The sequence below is a fragment of the Meleagris gallopavo genome, chromosome 8, assembly GCF_905368555.1.
Source record: "Meleagris gallopavo chromosome 8, MGAL_WU_HG_1.1, whole genome shotgun sequence".
NCBI classification, from domain to species: domain Eukaryota; kingdom Metazoa; phylum Chordata; class Aves; order Galliformes; family Phasianidae; genus Meleagris; species Meleagris gallopavo.
Genome location: NC_139411.1, coordinates 18,701,110 through 18,711,863, shown reverse-complemented (window position 1 = coordinate 18,711,863; position 10,754 = coordinate 18,701,110). Strand labels below are relative to the sequence as shown.

The following is a 10,754-nucleotide window of genomic DNA, read 5'->3' as shown; positions in this document are numbered from 1 at the left end:
TAAGATGAATCACTGCTAATGATGCAGCAATCTTCTCACTGTCCTTCTAACAGGGCTCATTTTCTAACAAGGGAAGGATTTGTCTTCATCCGGAACATTGCTGAGAAGATGATAGCTTCCCACAGACAGAATGCTGTTACAGTAAGAAGTTGTTGGTTCTGCAGGAAACTTGGGGAATTCTCTAGCATTCATTGCGTATGTTAGAGGAGAATACATCAATCCTTGGTTTTCATTTAGAGATGCTCATTGTGATTCTGTTAAATATTTAAAGTATTAAGCATTTAAGAATACTCTTCCAAAGTTACAACCCAAGTGTTATATTTTGATAAGATTTGATTAGTAAACGCATAGAAGTAGATCTTGTAGCCTTCACCAGGCTTCTGCTTTTGTCAACAAAAGAAGAAACCTTCACTTTTATAATGGATTTGCACCTTTGTTTGTTTGTGGGCTGTTTTTGCCACATGCTTTAGAAACTTCCGCAATTCTGGCAGATGGAAAAGTCACTGGATGCCTGCTCTGCTGTGGGATGTTTACACTGCTGTATGCAAATTCTCCCATGTGTGAAAATCCCCTCTGTGCTCCCTGAGAAAGTCTGGCAACCAAAGCACATGCTGGCAGTACATCTGAGTTGTAATGAATTAAAGCCAAGAACTTCTGCTCACCCACAGGTGAGCTGAAATAGTTTTTGTGCATCTGGCATACAGATGGTAAGCAGGCAATTAATTCCTCATGGCCCTGCACTCAGCAGCCACAGAAGCGGCTCCCATCCAATACAAGGAAGGAGGATAGCATAGGAGAGCAAAATAAAGCAGCATATTTCCTCCATTCCTGTGCTGAATGTACCGCTGTGCTTTTACCAAGCAGTGCCACAGTTTCAGGGCAGTGCAACAAGCATGCCATCAGCAATCCCAGCTGCAGCTATCCCCGCCCTGCAGCCAGATCTGGTCCCAGGTCCCATTCCACATTCAGGCTCTGAACATGACAGCACAGATGGAAATTTTCTTCTAATCGTAATTGGACCAAGAGTGTATAATTTTTGCCCACTGCTTAATGATGATGAAGTAGTCCTTTTTAATGCAAACAAAGCACATAGTAAAGGCAGAATACTACAGATTTGATTTTTGAGAAGGTTCATTTCCCTCTGTGCAGAATGCACAGAAATAAAAAGCTGCAAAATTAAAAGTACAGGTAAGAATCAGCTCACAATGACGGAAGCTAGCATTAATGTATTGAAAATCAAAGTATGTATTTAGACATGTTTAGTACTGATACCCAAACAATTAACACAAAAGAGATGGTAGATAAAGCCATTTGCCAGAGATTGGTAGATGCCCAAGTATAGACTCTAGCCTTTATTTATTCAGCAATTACAGGAAATGTTGAAATATTGCTTTACCTGTTTTTATTATAAGCTTAAAAGGAGAAGTTTGAACCAAACTATTGGTGCAATTTTTTTTTCAGTTTTTTTGTGATTGTTAACCTCACTATAGAGAAAGTATTCTGTCTGCTGAGTTTCCTCTGGTGACAGTGTATCTTCTTTTGTAGTGAAAGGAGAAAATACTTTTTAAAGGAAAATATGACCCTAAACCCATGAAACCTAAAGTGGGAACTTTGGCAGACACAGCACATAAATTTCAGCCATTTCTTCTCTTTTGGTTTTACTCTGAGTGGGGTACCTAGTGACGGTGCTGCTTTCATGTTACGTTTCCTGCTACTGTTTTCAGTGCACAACCTATAGGAGGTTTTTTAACAAAAATTTCCCAGTAGTAAATTTATGTCTAAAAATTCTTCTGGCCTACCCATGCAGACAGAACACACAGTACGAAACAGCAAGAAGTGGCAAGTTCTCAGACGAGATTTCACAACTTGGTGCCTCTCTGCTCAGCTCACAGCTTCTGTTTGACTTCCTGCACCACAGCACCTTGCTAGCACAGTGCAGGACATGAGCTGCCTTGGCACCACCGATATTCTCCACTTCATTGTCTTGCAGTGTGGAAGGTACACTTTGTAATGGAGCTCAGTGTTCTACCTTTGTTTCAGTACTAATTGGTTCTGGGTTTATAAGAGGGCAGATCGGTAGTAACTTTGCTGTGAGAATGGTGTTGTGGTAAGATTTTAATCTTTAACTTTAATCCTGATTAATGTATGCATTAGTCCTGACATGGACATTGCACAATCCTTTTCATTGTCCGAACTTGCCACCTGTCTGCTTCAAAGTAAGGGCTCTGCCTGTGGGGGACCAGTGTGCATCTCAGAAAAGTGAATACTTCTTGGTGTATCCCAATACCACTCTGGTCTTAGTTGGCTGCTTACAGGAGGGATGGACCATTAATAAGATAAGTCAAATAAGGCAGTGCGTGCAAGTAGCTAGGATTAACTTGTCTGTTAATCTGGAGAAAAAAACATGATGGTGCTGTGCAGGGCTTTATGTTTAACAGACAAGTCAAGTGTCCCCCCCTGTCCAGCCCCTCCTCTGCTGGCTGCAGCTTACTCTGTGCCTACTTTTTCCAGGCATTCCCACCTTCCTTTTGTAGGGCTGGCTGTGGGCTGCCAGAGGTTTCTCACAGGTTCTGTGTACTGGCTGAGAGTGGGGAGGACCCAGGCCTTTCCCAGCTTCGTTTTCCTTTGCTAAGGGCTCTGAATGAGGGGCCCTCTGATTGCAGGGATGCCAGTCCCTGCTCTCTGTACCAAATGCTGCTCCCCTCCAGAGAAGGAGAATGAATGCTGCAAGGGTGAGCTTTAATGTTAACAAAGGCATTTACAACTGCTGTCAGAAAGCTCAGTAATATAGTCTTTTAGCCAGATGAGTGCTTTATGTGCTTTTATTATACGAAAATCCAGTGTCAGTGAAGAACCTAATAAAAATTGTTGGCCAACAGTCTGTAGTTTTTACCAATGTTTGCTGTCACAAAAACGTGCCAGCTTGGCCAGAAAAGGGAAGTCCTCTGAAATGACCCCTGAGCACACATCTGGCTTGGCTGCAGCCCTCCTTTGATGGAGCAAAGCATCACCTGGCAACAAGATTATTCTAACCCTTTCCTTCATTAAATGAATCTTCCTGTTAAAATTTGCACCACCTCATGTGTGCATATAGGGAAATGTGGAAGATGCTTCAATTTGTATTTTATATAAGTGTACACTTTGGTTACACATTTACAGTAAATGACCCAAGCAGGCCAACAGAAAAGAGATCCAGACTGTCAGGCCCTGCTGGAATAGAGAGGACTGCAGGGTTTTGCAATAGCATAAGCTGTGGGTGAAGGCTGGGGAACATCTGGGAGGGGATGTTTCTGAGTGACTATTTCTGAGAGGAGTGGCCTTGGATGGGGAAGTGAAGCTTGAGGGCAGAGAATCTGAAAGAATCCCTGAGGGAAACAGTACCAGCACATAACACAGTGCTGCACACAGATGTAAATGCAACCAGTGTAACTGTACCAGTTCTCAGCCTCAAAGGGGTCTCAGCATTTCTAGAGACTTCACTTGATTTCTTTTTTCTTTCTTTGTTAGTTATAGCATAGCATGTAAGTATATAAAAGAAATTGCTTATTCTCCTCCCCCTGCCCTGTTTTTACTATTTTGACCTGATGCATATCAGATGACTCCAGCTTTTGTAAACATATTTATTTTTAAAAGGAAACACTCCTTTTTTTTTTTTTTTTTTTTTTCTTCTATGAGTAAGTCTTGCTTGGTTTTCCTTTTTCCAAATTAAACACTCATTTCCAAAATCTGCAGTGCAGCAAAAGGCAAGCTTCATTTGCTCAGTTATAAATAATTGTAGTGGTTTTATTTGTATGTCTTTCCTATTGTTCCTACTGTTACGGTTTTCCTTCAATATTATGTTAATATTGAAGACGTACCATAACTGTTTCTTAATAGTAACATTTTTACAAATTTGTCATATACACTCATTTCCTATCTTGAAATTACTGTTTTAGAAAATTTCCCCCTTGTGTACAAATTACAGTCTTCATTGTCTCTTTTTATCTTTAGGGCTTTGGAAAACTATACAATTAATGCAGAAATAACCTTTTCCAACTAAATACTTTAAAATTTCCAGCACAGATTAGCGATAATGTAGTTGTTGAAACCACAGTGTCTCACAAGTAAGGTCACAGCTAAAAAATGTAAACCAAACAAGTCTTGCTCCCCAAAGTCTGTTTTCACTTAAGAAGAAATTCCCCTTGCTCTCATATTGGGTTTCGGATGTCTATAAAACAAAGAATATTGCATTCTGCAACTGAAATTAAGCTCTCAAACTACCTTTATTTTGGAGAATATGCTCCATTCTAGTGTCAAAAATCCTTGTTCTATACAAGTTTGTTGTTACTTCAGTTTTTTTTTTTTTAAATAATTAATAATTTCTTATTTTGAATTACTGTACAACAGAATTCTATTACACTCTGACAGAATGGTTCCTAGAGGAAATTGCATTTCTGTCCTGGAAAAAACCCTCTTTTTTACGTGAATCCATTCTGAGTCTTCCTATTTCTCTGCATCCAAATTCAAGTGATGGAAGAATGAGAAATTTAAATGGAAAACAAAAACAAAAACAATTTGCCTTAACACAAAGGAATTAACTGTTCCTTAGTTCAATCTCAATGAGGAGAGCTGTATCTTCTGAAAAATTTGTTTAGTTGACTGGAGAGCTCCTTTCCACTAGGCTAGCCCCTAACCCATACTGATGTATATGGTTATTCCTCCCCAGATGTAGGCCTCTACACTTGCTCTTGTTGAACCTCACCAGGTTCCTCTCTGTCCAACACTCCAGCCTATACAGATCTCATGAAATGGCAGCACAGCCTTGGTGTGTATCAGGCACTCCTCACAGCCTCGTATTATCAGCACATTTGCTGAGGGTGCATTCTATCCCTTCATCCAGATCATTGGTGGAAAGCACTGAATGAGACCAGACCAACTTCTTCATGTTGTTGATTGTTCAATGAAGATAGAAGGAAACCCAGAATGTGCTTGGACTTTTTTTCATACTGAGAAACTGAAGGCATGTTGCAGTCTTTAGAGGAGATATCTGGAAAGAATGAGGGGGAATTGTAAAGTGATGTGATTATGCTTGAAACTAATCGGGGAACAAGCTCAGAATGGAAATAGGTAAAGGGAGAGATCAAATGCAGAACTTTGATGGCTGTAACAAAACCAAAAGATACATCCAATTGAATGGCCATCTAGCTTTTAATAGCACTAGAAATGATTAATAACATAGAAACTATATGACATTCATAGTTAGCATGCCTCTTCTGCTCCTAGTCCTAGAGTCAGAAGATTGAAAACTGGCTTTTTCTTTATCTTTTCTTTTTTTTCTTTAGTGGCGATGCATTTTTTTTTTAAAATGTTATAGACTTTTATATAATTGCCTTTTTGTGGCATGTTTCTGTATTGCACAGAATTCATTTGATGCTTTGAAAGAAGTTCACATAGTAAATAAAGAATTCCTTAAGAAACTGGATTTTTTTCTTCAGGAAAGTATTTCTCCAAATTGCCTTGTTTAGTATTCTAATCTTTAAACCTAAGTATGGCTTCAGATTTTTTATTTTTATTTTTTGTGATTATTCATTTTTTTTTTTCCTTTGCATGCAAAGTAGAAAGTTTTGTGTCCTGTGATGTTAATTAAACTTCGCAAATGTAAGTACACTTAAGTTGTGTTTCTGTGGGTCTGTTTACCTGAATTCAACAATTAAAACTTCCTGAATGGGATTGTTTTGAATGTGACATGGATATCTTAAATTCACTTCTAGACTTAGGGGGGGAAAAAAAAAAAATCTTGCCTGTTATTTTCTCAGGAATCCAGCTTCAAGGGGTTAGTAACAAATACTTTTTTGTATACATAGAACTGATTCCTAGTGTTCCTTTTATGGTCAAGGGGACATGGTTTCTACAGGGGATGCTTCATATTACCTGCAAGACTCTTGCACTGGATGTACCTCTCTAGAGGAATCTATGAAGTCTACTTTGTGAGGCTGCACATCAGATTTTGCAATTTCTCAAATTCCCTCTTCTATACTCAGGGAAAAAAATTACACAGCATGATATAAGGTATAGATTGTGTCTTAGACTAGAAGCACAAATATATAGTTTGCTGAGATAGGCTTGTTTTTGTAGTGGAAATACTGAGTCATGGCCTGAAGCAGTGATCGAGCACCTGGTGGGAAGCCAGGGCCAACTCAGGGGAGCTCAGGTGCATGCCGGGATCCACCCCTTCCCAGAAGGTAAGCAGCTTCTTTCCCTTATTTCTGTGCCCCTGGCTGTTGCATTTGAGCAAATCTTCATTTGCTGCAGCTTGGGACCTTGCTGCTCTGCTATTGTTGCTGCGCTTTCCATGGTGTTACAGTGTTGTATTTGAAGCTTCTTGAGCAGTCTGGCCCAGACTGACCTGATCTTGAACTCAAACGGAATGTAAAAAGAGAATCAAGACAAAAAATGGAGAATTAAAATTCATGATTTGGAACAACAATTGGTTTCATTATTGGTTTCAGGAAGGACAGTGGTGATAAATTCAGGCATGAGCAATTAATTTTAGCAAGGAAGAAAGGAAGGAAGTCAAGCAGCCTATGAAAGTAATTTAACTATTTCAAGTAAGAGTGACAAGGTAGAAGGGAGTGTTATCTTTAGCAAGATCAGCCAATGTTGTTGGAAAATAACACATCTACAATTGTTTCTTCAGCAGAATTGAATTTTGTATACTGTACCTCACATAGTGAACTTCTCAATCCGATAGAATGTTTAAAACTAGAGATATTTAATATGAAATTAATATGTAATGAAGTTTTTTTTCCTTCAAGAAATTTAATAGGCATTGCTTCAGATTGACTCTTAACGCTCACTCCAAAATAATACGAAAACTAGGAGCCCAAGCATTCACTTACATTTTTTTTATGGATTTGAGGCTCCTAACTACTTCTTTTGTTTGTTTTTGCCTTCTTAAAAGCATATTTACTGAAACTGTTCACTTTTTTTTTTTTTTGTTAAATCAGTTATAGTCTAAGTTGTCACAAAAGAAATGCTATTTGGAGGCTATATTTTCAGGTCTGGATCTATAGATAAGCCAATGTGTTATTATTCCCAAATATAAGAAATACAGGCACCATTGAGATATTTATTGTGCATTTCAGGGCTGGATTTAAGAATTAGTAACATTCTGAGAATTAACTGACTTCCAGCTAAATTTACTGACAGCAAAATCCATCTATAACCTTTGTGCTGAAAAATGTTAGGAGAAATGTATAAACTTATTTGTGCTATTCCAGCTAAGACAGGTAAATAAGAGTATTACAAACTCACTTAAATAGAAGATTCTCAAAAATGATTTTTTTAAATTTGTTAATGATTTGAAAGGAAGTTTCATAGCACGAATGTTCTTTCATTCAGTTTCTTTAAAATGCACTACAAAAGCTTGGCTTGTTTAATATAACTGGAAAATGTAATCAGTAACGTGAACCTTAATGAGGAAGTGTAATTACTGTTACACAAGTTCTGAATAGCATTTCTTTTTCCATCTTTCCATGAACAGGATACTGTGTTTATATCATTTTACTAAAGTTAACACTGATGTTATCATGTGGGCTGGCCCATTTCCTGTCCCATCTATTCTCTCCGGAAATGCACCCTGGAAGGTTGGATCTTCTACATTACAAAGATGTTACTGGATGACCCCTGCCCAGTCTGTACTGTATAACTTCTCCCTGACAAATGTCTCTTGATGCCATGAGAAGGAAGCCTGTTTTGCCTGTAAAAACAGGCTTCAAGTGTGAACCACTGTGAAAGTATGGCTTGTGTCATATTCAATTGCTGGCTGGGATATCTGTGTTAGAATTAGGGGTAGACTTCTGGGATTAGGCTTAGTGTTTGATTTCTCCGGGGATTTCGGAGGAAGATTTACTGATGGAAACAATAGAAACCAAGAGCTGACAGACTGCTGCAGGATGTATTTTATTTACATCTGGTAATGACTGAAGTGCTAATTTCTGGTCGTGGAGATGGGTAAGTTAGGGTTGGAGTTAGAGAGGCTGTTGAAGCAAACAAACAATGAGATATTTTCTTGCTGGATATTGTCAGATCAGAGGTAGAGTGGGATGCTGATCACTCAAGAACAAAGACTCTGTTAATGTTTCTTGGAAACATTGAGCTATCTGCAGTGTATATAAAGCTGAGATCAGGATCAGTGTTTGAACAAATAGGGCTGGGAAAGCAAAGTTTCTTGCTGGATCCTGTAAAGTTGTGAAGAACAAGCAGAAACTGGGATCTCTGAGAGCAAGTGGCTCTCATGTTTGGCTGAGGCACCATATGATGCTTAAACCTGTCTTGAGTTGTGAGACTGAGACTAGAGTTTGAGAATGTGAAGTCTAGAAAAGTGGTTTGCTGTTTCATCAGGGAATATATACAGTAATGCAGTGGGAGAGAGCTCCTCTGGCCATTAAACACTGCACTGAATTCAGATCCTGCTGAGCAATTACATGTGCTTTAATATTGGATGGGGGTTTGGCACTGAAATAAGCTTCAAGCAAAGCCTGGAAAATAGTATTAACTACAGAGATGGCTTCCATCTTTCAGGCACTACGGAGATAGCTGTACAGGGACTAAGGGCAGGATTTTCGAGGATCTGCTAACACGGAGGTTCTGAGTAGGGTGATAGCTGCTTGTTCCTTTTAATTGTGTGCAAATAATGTGACTGTTTTCATTTGAGCTTTCATCGTCCTTAGACCTACAAGAGTTTATGGAGTATCCAGATAACAAGAGAAAATGATGACTGATGTTTAAATTCCAGCTGAAGTGAACTTCTGTCTGCTTTGTAGGTGAAGGTCAACTGTACCTTAGTTAACTCTATAGTATTGAGTTGCCTTATCTTGTTCAGCTGGACCAACTGAGTTTTCCAGATATCCATTACTCATTCTTTCTGTGGAGACTTTTCTTTTTTATTATTATCATTTTTCTCCAAGAGGATGCTTCAAGCTCTAGATTTTTCTTATGATCAATTTATCTGATTTCACAGTTCTACCAATGCAAAGAGCCCGTATATGTTTGTGCACTATGGTGCTGTGAATGTTTTTTTCAATTATGAAGGAGATGTGAATAAACTTGATGTGGGAGCTGATGTTTCTTCATCACGAGGGTAGTTTCCTAATTCACACAATTTATCACTGATGCTGTAATTTAGCCATGTTATCTCTAAGACTCTGGGAGCAATGTCTGATAGATACCTAACTTCACACTGGACAAACAGCACAAGCAGCGTGGCTTCAAGGAGTTTTCAGTCATTGTGAGGGTTGTCAAGAGTAGTGTGAAATGATTTGAATAAAGATGAGAACCAGCCTGGCTATATATATTGTGGTAGATCTATCTCAAATTCCAAATTAATTCTCATTCTCACATGTGTAATTTCTTCCTTTGAAAAATAAAGAGGATGATTAATTGTATGTGGGAGGGCAGTAGTAAGGCACTAAACATTTGCGAAATGCTTTTTTCTATTTCATTTAATAAAGCACAAATTCATTTCTGAGCAGATTAGAGAGGAGTCTACTTATATCAATGGATTTCTTTCAGTTGCAGAGTTTGTACCAGCTCTGCCTGAAGTCAGCATCAGTTTCTGCTGACATTAAGAATGAATAGGCACAGTAGCAATCTCTTGTTTCTGCATTCCAGAAAAAACTAATTTCCAATATAAAACTGACTTGACATTCCTGTATAAAAGTACTTCCTGTTACAAGAACCGATGCTTGTAATTTTTAGAAATCACAAGCATATAGCTTAAAACTACAATTTTAGGCCTACCAACTGAACACTTCAACAAACGTTTTTATTTTTCTAATTATACCCTCTCTGCATGAGGCTTAGCTGTAATTATGGAAAATTAGGGAACATCTCTGCTGTGGAAGCATAATAACAACTTCTGTTACTATTTTTAGATCTATTTTGAAAATGTAGGTATGAAAGATGTTTGACTTCCAAGTATCACATTAATCGGGGCTCTTTATGTTGGGAAAGTTCTGGCTGGCAGAGGCAGCCAAAGCCTTTCTAGCTGGGTAGGCCGTTTTGAATTTTTCTACCCAGGGGTAGAAAGTGGGATTCCACTTTTTATTTAACAGTAACAAGAGGGGGAAAAAAAAAAAAGGTGGTGATGGGGGTGAGTGTGAAATCAGCAGAAGAGGAAAAAGGGATGAAGGGCTGAGAACAGGGGAAATGATGTTTTGGGTGAAATAAAAAGGAAGTTGAGAGATGGAAAGATTATTTCAATGTAAGTGTAGGAGGAGAATTAGATGAGTAACAGTAGAGTCAATTTTAGACACAGTTACCTTCCTCTCTTTTCTTTCCTTTCATTCAACCTTCCCAGTGCCTTGGGATTTGCTGGCAGATGCCCGTAGCTGCCTCATGCCCCTACAACCACAAGCAGCAGCAGCAGCCACCCTTTATTTCTCCTCTTCTCTGCACCTATTTTGGGGAGTCGCCTTGGTGCTGACCAAGAATTTTGGACCTCTAGCTAAATGAAATGTTTGGCCTGTGTCACAGAGGAGGTCACATTGTGTGATTGAATGATCTCAATGGCCCGTATGAAAATTCACACCTCAAGCTGTCAGGCATCAAAGTAATTGAATGTTGGATTCAAATCCTGGATCTGTAATACGAGTTGAATCTGTCCACTGCCAAGCACTACGCTCTTTCAGAGAAGAGCAGAGGATGACATGAGCATGAATTTTCTTTTCTTGAGTTTTATAAGGAAAAAACTTATTAACTTCTAAGATACTTGT

The 10,754-nt window shown here is 38.7% G+C and overlaps 1 protein-coding gene across 1 annotated transcript in view; it reads left to right on the top strand.

Moving 5' to 3' along the window:
* Window positions 1-1,868: 1,868 nt before the first annotated feature.
* Window positions 1,869-10,754, top strand: part of LOC116216887 (uncharacterized) — a 56,059-nt gene continuing 47,173 nt past the window's right edge. The window contains exons 1-2 of the mRNA XM_085229761.1: window positions 1,869-1,998; window positions 6,115-6,221. The gene's annotated coding sequence lies outside the window, so the exon portion shown is untranslated. The remainder of the gene's footprint in view (window positions 1,999-6,114; window positions 6,222-10,754) is intronic.